A 6,067-nucleotide genomic window follows, 5' to 3' on the forward strand; every position below is an offset into this window, starting at 1 on the left:
TAGACATCGCGCGAGTTCCACCCGCACACCGCCCACCGACCGCACGCGACTAGACAGTCTGCCATTACAATATGATTTCATAATAGATATTATTATTATTATTATTATCATCATTATCATTATCATATTGATATCCCGCGCGTGATATAATTGAAATATTAAAACACTCAATTCTCCAGAGCACATCATTCGTCTGCCTCCGGCTCAGGTCACTATCGAGTGGGTAGCAACAATATTATATCGTGTAGCAGTGGAGTAACTAGGTATACGAGCATTGATGTGGATGATACTATGTTATAATATTTATCATGTTGCTACGCCATTAATAATCGGGACGTCATGTCCTGTAAATTTTAGAGGTAAAAAAATTGCAATAGAGATTTTAATATCTCGCGTTTCTTATATGTTTGAGATTATCCAGTGAGCTCTGATCATAATAATATATAGTATGATATAATCATGATACATCGATTTATGAAAAATTTTATAGGAATAAGACCCCTTGTGACAAATATGAAATCACCCCCACAAAATGGTCCTAGTTCACCACTGCCGTAGAGTCGCATCTCATGCGATATATATTATATATTATATACATAATATTGTAGTGGCCTTTAGCTTGTGCGCGTGCGTGTCATTACTGCTGCAATAATCCAAGTATCGACTGTAGCGCGGATTGCTATACAGCCATACGATGATTCAACGGTTTATGTTGTCAGCTAAATTATATCAATGATATCTGGAGGACACCGATTTTAATGCATCCATAGAGTTATATTTGTTCTGCAACCCTGGCTACAATACTCACAATGATCACGACGTGACCTCCAGAAACTCAGGCCCGGATTAATAGTTATAATATGTGCCGCTCTGGAGCAATATATTATGTCATTGCTATCCCTGATCAATATTGGGACATTTAAGACTATTATAATGTATCAGCTATATACCTTGATATTTGTATTTCTTTTTTTGCTGTACAATCTTAGGCATTAAAGATTTATCTTTTCATTGTTTATATTTGATAATATATGGACATATTATTATGGTATTAGTATATTACGGGGTTGTGGATATATATTTTTATTATTTGTGTTTATACCTAATGTACCTATTCAAAATCATGTATTGTGTACCTATAACTTACAATTCTATAAATATAAAATAAGCAGGGTTAGGTACCTATATACATCTTATTTATGTGTATAATTAATAAGTAATAAACTAATAGATATCGAATTATATTTATACTAACTCTAATATAAAAATTAGTTATCTACATCGATAATTTATTATATTTATTGTGTTATAATATTATCAAATGTAAATATTCTTATTAAAAAGCTTATTTTAAATAGGGCCAATAGGGGATTAGGTACAAGTTGTAATATTAATAAAATAAATATAGATATTACCTAATCATTTAATTTTAATTCTTATCAATGATATATTTGTTAGATGATCATAATACATCTGTTTAATCATTTTATATAAAAATTATTTATATTTTTGAATAGGTACTACCTATATAATCAAACAAATATAGACATAGGTCGAAAAAACTATTTAATGCAATTATTTAATCAATATAGCATAGCTTCAATGATTCAGATCAATAATGATATATTGATATTTTTAGATTCTAGGTGGGGCCATGACTAAATTGATTTTACAATGCTATTATGTGTATTATTTAATTTTAGTGTGAAACTATGAACAGACTGTATAGTAGAAAAATGTTTCGATCTTAAGCTTCAGAGTGGTTTCTGATAGAAAAATTAGGCATTGACACTTTGTTTTAAAAGGGGGGAAGGGGGGGGGGGTCAAAAAAAAAATTTACAGTACTTTTCAGTTTTCAAAGTAATTTTGAAAAAAAAATTAAGAGGAAAAACAGACATTTTTGCGCAAAACCAGACGTGCGTGAAGTTGGTACCCTGACATCCGCCGATCAGATTTCGACCAAATCGATTTTGTTGATTTTCATAATTATATCGTATTCGTAGACATTTGAAAATGCTGCTATAAGTATTAATACTTAATCTAATACAAAATATAATACCAATCTATAATCATATTCGCAATCATTTTTATCAAAAACTATATTATTATACATTTATACCATTGAGTATACTTAATGGTTATAGATACTTGTGAGTTTTGAGGTATTAAATTACTTATATGATGTGTACACAATCATATTATTATTATTGAGACATAACGTAAACGCTATATTCATATTATATAACATATGTTTAATATACGTGCTACGCAGATTTATTACATTTTTCACTCGGTAAATTATTATACAACTGTCAAAACTCACATAGATACGGGTAAAAAGTGATTTCTGAGTACAGTGGATACCTGTTACAAGATTTGTTCAGATTAGAATATTATAACTCAAGTCAATAATTACCTACCAATATAGAAAATATGGTATCAGTACCTACTCGGGGCACGTACACATATGTGTTTAAGGGTTCAAATTCAAATTTCCCCCGAAATGTTTTCAAACAATATTATTTTAGATTCTGAGTGGAACGATGAATGTATTGATTTTACAATGATGTGTGTTTTTTTATTTTTGTGTCTGTCATCACGGTTTGGGGCAGTAAAACTGCTTCGATTTTCTTCAACAGTATCTTGTTTGATGGCAAAGTGAATCTAGTTGGTGCATTCAGGAGGTCAAAATTTGAAATTTCAAATAGTTTTCAAAAGCGCCGTGAAAAACAAAAGAAACATTTAGGAAAAATGGAAATTCTTACACAAAATCTGTTTTCGAGTAAATTGGTTTTGGTTTTTGATGTAACTTTAAAATAAACGACCGTAGATACATAACATTTTCACTGATTGTTTATATTTCTATTTTCTATACATGATAAAATTTTTAAAATATTTTGATTTGTTTTGAACTATTTAGGGACATTTTCAGTTTCCAATATTATTAGTTTTTTTTTCTATGAATGTCAATAAAACTTTATTTGTTGAGTAAAAATGCTTGAAAATTTAATACAAGGCTCCTACTAGGTATATTTTTACGATGATAGGTACTTGAAAAATATTAAAGATCTTTAGTCACAGTTTATTTTATTAGCATTTAAAGTTCAAAAATTGACAAAATATGTAAAAATCACGAAAATTAGCAAATTATTTTGGGTTAAGAATTCGTAAAAATTTTTCTTTTTAAATCTAAGATTTGAAAATGAAATACAAGATTCCTCATAGTATTGTCTACCTTTATCCAAAAAAAAAAAAATATCTACAAGAAAGTCAAATCAAATTTTTATTAGCGTTTGAAATTCATATTTTTACAACATTTGATATTCACTCGATTTCTCAAGTCACGATTTTCTTATTTTATTGTAATTAAAAAACGAATGACTGTAGATACTTGAAAGTTTCACCGAATGTTAATATTTTAATTTTTTATACACCATAAAATGTTCAAAATATTTTGACTCTTTTTGAGCTGTTTACGGACATTCTCAGTTTTCAATTTTTTTAGTTTTTTTTTCTAGAAATATTAATAAAATTTTGTTAGGTAAAAAAGTGTGAAAATTTAATGCAAGGCTCCTGATATATTTTTAAAATAGCAGTAGAAAAATATAAAAAATACAGTCACAATTTTTTTTTATAAGCATTTGAAGTTCAAATTTTGACAAAATGTATCAAATTTAAAATTGAATAATTATTTTGTGGTTAAAAATTTATAAAATGTTCAACTTTTATATCTAAGGACTGAAAATTTAAAACAAGATTCCACGTAAGTAGTTAATTCTGTTACCAAAAAATCTAAAAAATACATAAGCACGGTTTATTTTTATACTCGTTCTATAAGTTAAAATTTGGACGAAATTACATATTAAAAAACCTAGAATAACTATTTTAGTTATTTTGTTGTGATTGTATAATATTATTCGGGGGTACTTGAAACTTTTAAAGCATACTATTATATATTTATGATAATATCACGATTTGTTGTTCATGTATAACGCGTTATAAGTACCTTCCTATTATAGGTCAATTTTTTTTTTTAAACCATAGATAAGTATATACTAAGTCTTATACCTAGACTGACATACCTTCTCCGCTCAGAATCGTTTTTCTTATACAATGATATTATATCATTGAATTCAAAATTAATACCATCCATTATACAGTGACACGCTTGTAACATACTGTACAGCAGAGCGACATCCACTTGCCCACCTTTTTTGACATGCAGCTAATAGCTATATTATGTAAAATACAATTTTAAATTTGTTTTACATATTATTTTGTTTAAACAATTCGACTATATTGACGTTTGCATGTTCGAATTGTGTATACATATTATATTTTACAATTCTTGCACAGTTCATATACCTATCCTTGCTGTAACTGTCGGTGTTATGCTTTATTTTATGATTCATTTAACAGTTTTCGTCGCGTTTAGTGTTTGATGGTTTAAATATTTTTTGGAACATAATATAATACTCGTGTAGCGTTTATAATTTATACTTCAAGAGTTAGTGGTCATCAATAATATACTCTCTATAAAACATGTATATAAATATATATTTTAACGATTTTTAGTCGTTGAATCTGTAACAATTGATTTATGCACTAGACAATACGAAGAATGAAGAGACAATAATTTTTTGTGTATCTATACAAAAAGTATTTTTATTAATTGAATAAAATAAACGTCATACACAGTATAGTGTGCTCAGTCATAAACATTTTATAAATACATAATTTTTAAATACATGGTTTAAATACGAAAAGGTGATTTTGGAAAAAATGAAATTAGTTAGTGGAAAAAGTAGAGCTAAGTTGATATAATTAACATTCTATAAGTAGATACATGATTTTTAAAAGGGGAAAACGATTTTAATAAAAAGAAGATAAGTTATTTGAAAAAAATAGCATAAGTGGCAATTATTAACATTTTATGTGTACATGATTTTTAAAGCCTAAAAAGGAGGGGAGGGGACAAACAATTTAGAACAATATAAAAAAATATAATAATTAAATGAGAAAATTAAATACTCCAGACAGGAGACATGATAAACCGGGAGGGGAGAATACGAGATGGCAAATGGGTGCGGGCATGACTATTAGTGTCTTAGGCCACTCTGGTCCCCTCTGCATCGTTTTCACGACCGGTCCCGCGGGCGGACGAGTATCACTGGCGCGTTTGCTCGGGTGAGTGACGACCTTACCCGGCCCGTAAAGTCAAGCCTAGACGGCCGCGGGAGCGATAGTTGACGGTGAAGACTCTGACGATGGATGGCGGATACCAAATATAGACACGAATGAAGCGAGATTTGGTGTTGTGGAATCGCTGGTGACCGGACAAGCGATCAGGCCGATGAATTATCGCGAGGTGAAAAGGCGAGAGTCAGTAGACCGTATAGCGCTACCAGGGGCAGACTGGAGCAACTATTTGTCCCGGGAAATCTATATTTTTACCGGCCCTTGCCATATTGTCATCACAAAATGTAAAAACTTAAATATGGTACCAACGTTTTAAAAAATGAGGGTTATTACTTTCTTTACTCAGAAAACAACTTAAGATTGAATTTGTTTAATAATTTATATTAATTACAGAGTTTAATGTACCTACCTATATTACTTGTTTTCTATTACTTTATAAATGAGTCACAATGGATGAAAAACATATGTCGATTTTTAAACTGCTCTTACTTGATTTTCCTGAGAGTTTCTTTTTTCTCTCTAGGATTTTATCAGAACCACCCTTTCTTTTAGTTTCCATTTCAACAACTAATAGCGCAGAATATATTACAAAATCACTAAACAACAAACAACAATAAAATAAAAAACAAGTAGAAAAATTCACTTTTATGAAAAGAACGTTACGTTGGACGTACGAAACTGTACTTATAATAGTTATCAGCCTGTTAACCAATCAATAATGTTTTATTTTATTACTGTGTTAAGGGCCAAAGGGCTTTTTATGCTGACTTTGGTAAGCGGTTTAGTGGACTGTATTTGTTAAAATTAATTTTACGCTGGTGGTGTTGTTATATAAACTAGATAGCATTTAATTCGCTTTACATTATTT

The sequence above is a fragment of the Acyrthosiphon pisum genome, chromosome A2, assembly GCF_005508785.2.
Source record: "Acyrthosiphon pisum isolate AL4f chromosome A2, pea_aphid_22Mar2018_4r6ur, whole genome shotgun sequence".
Lineage (NCBI taxonomy): Eukaryota > Metazoa > Arthropoda > Insecta > Hemiptera > Aphididae > Acyrthosiphon > Acyrthosiphon pisum.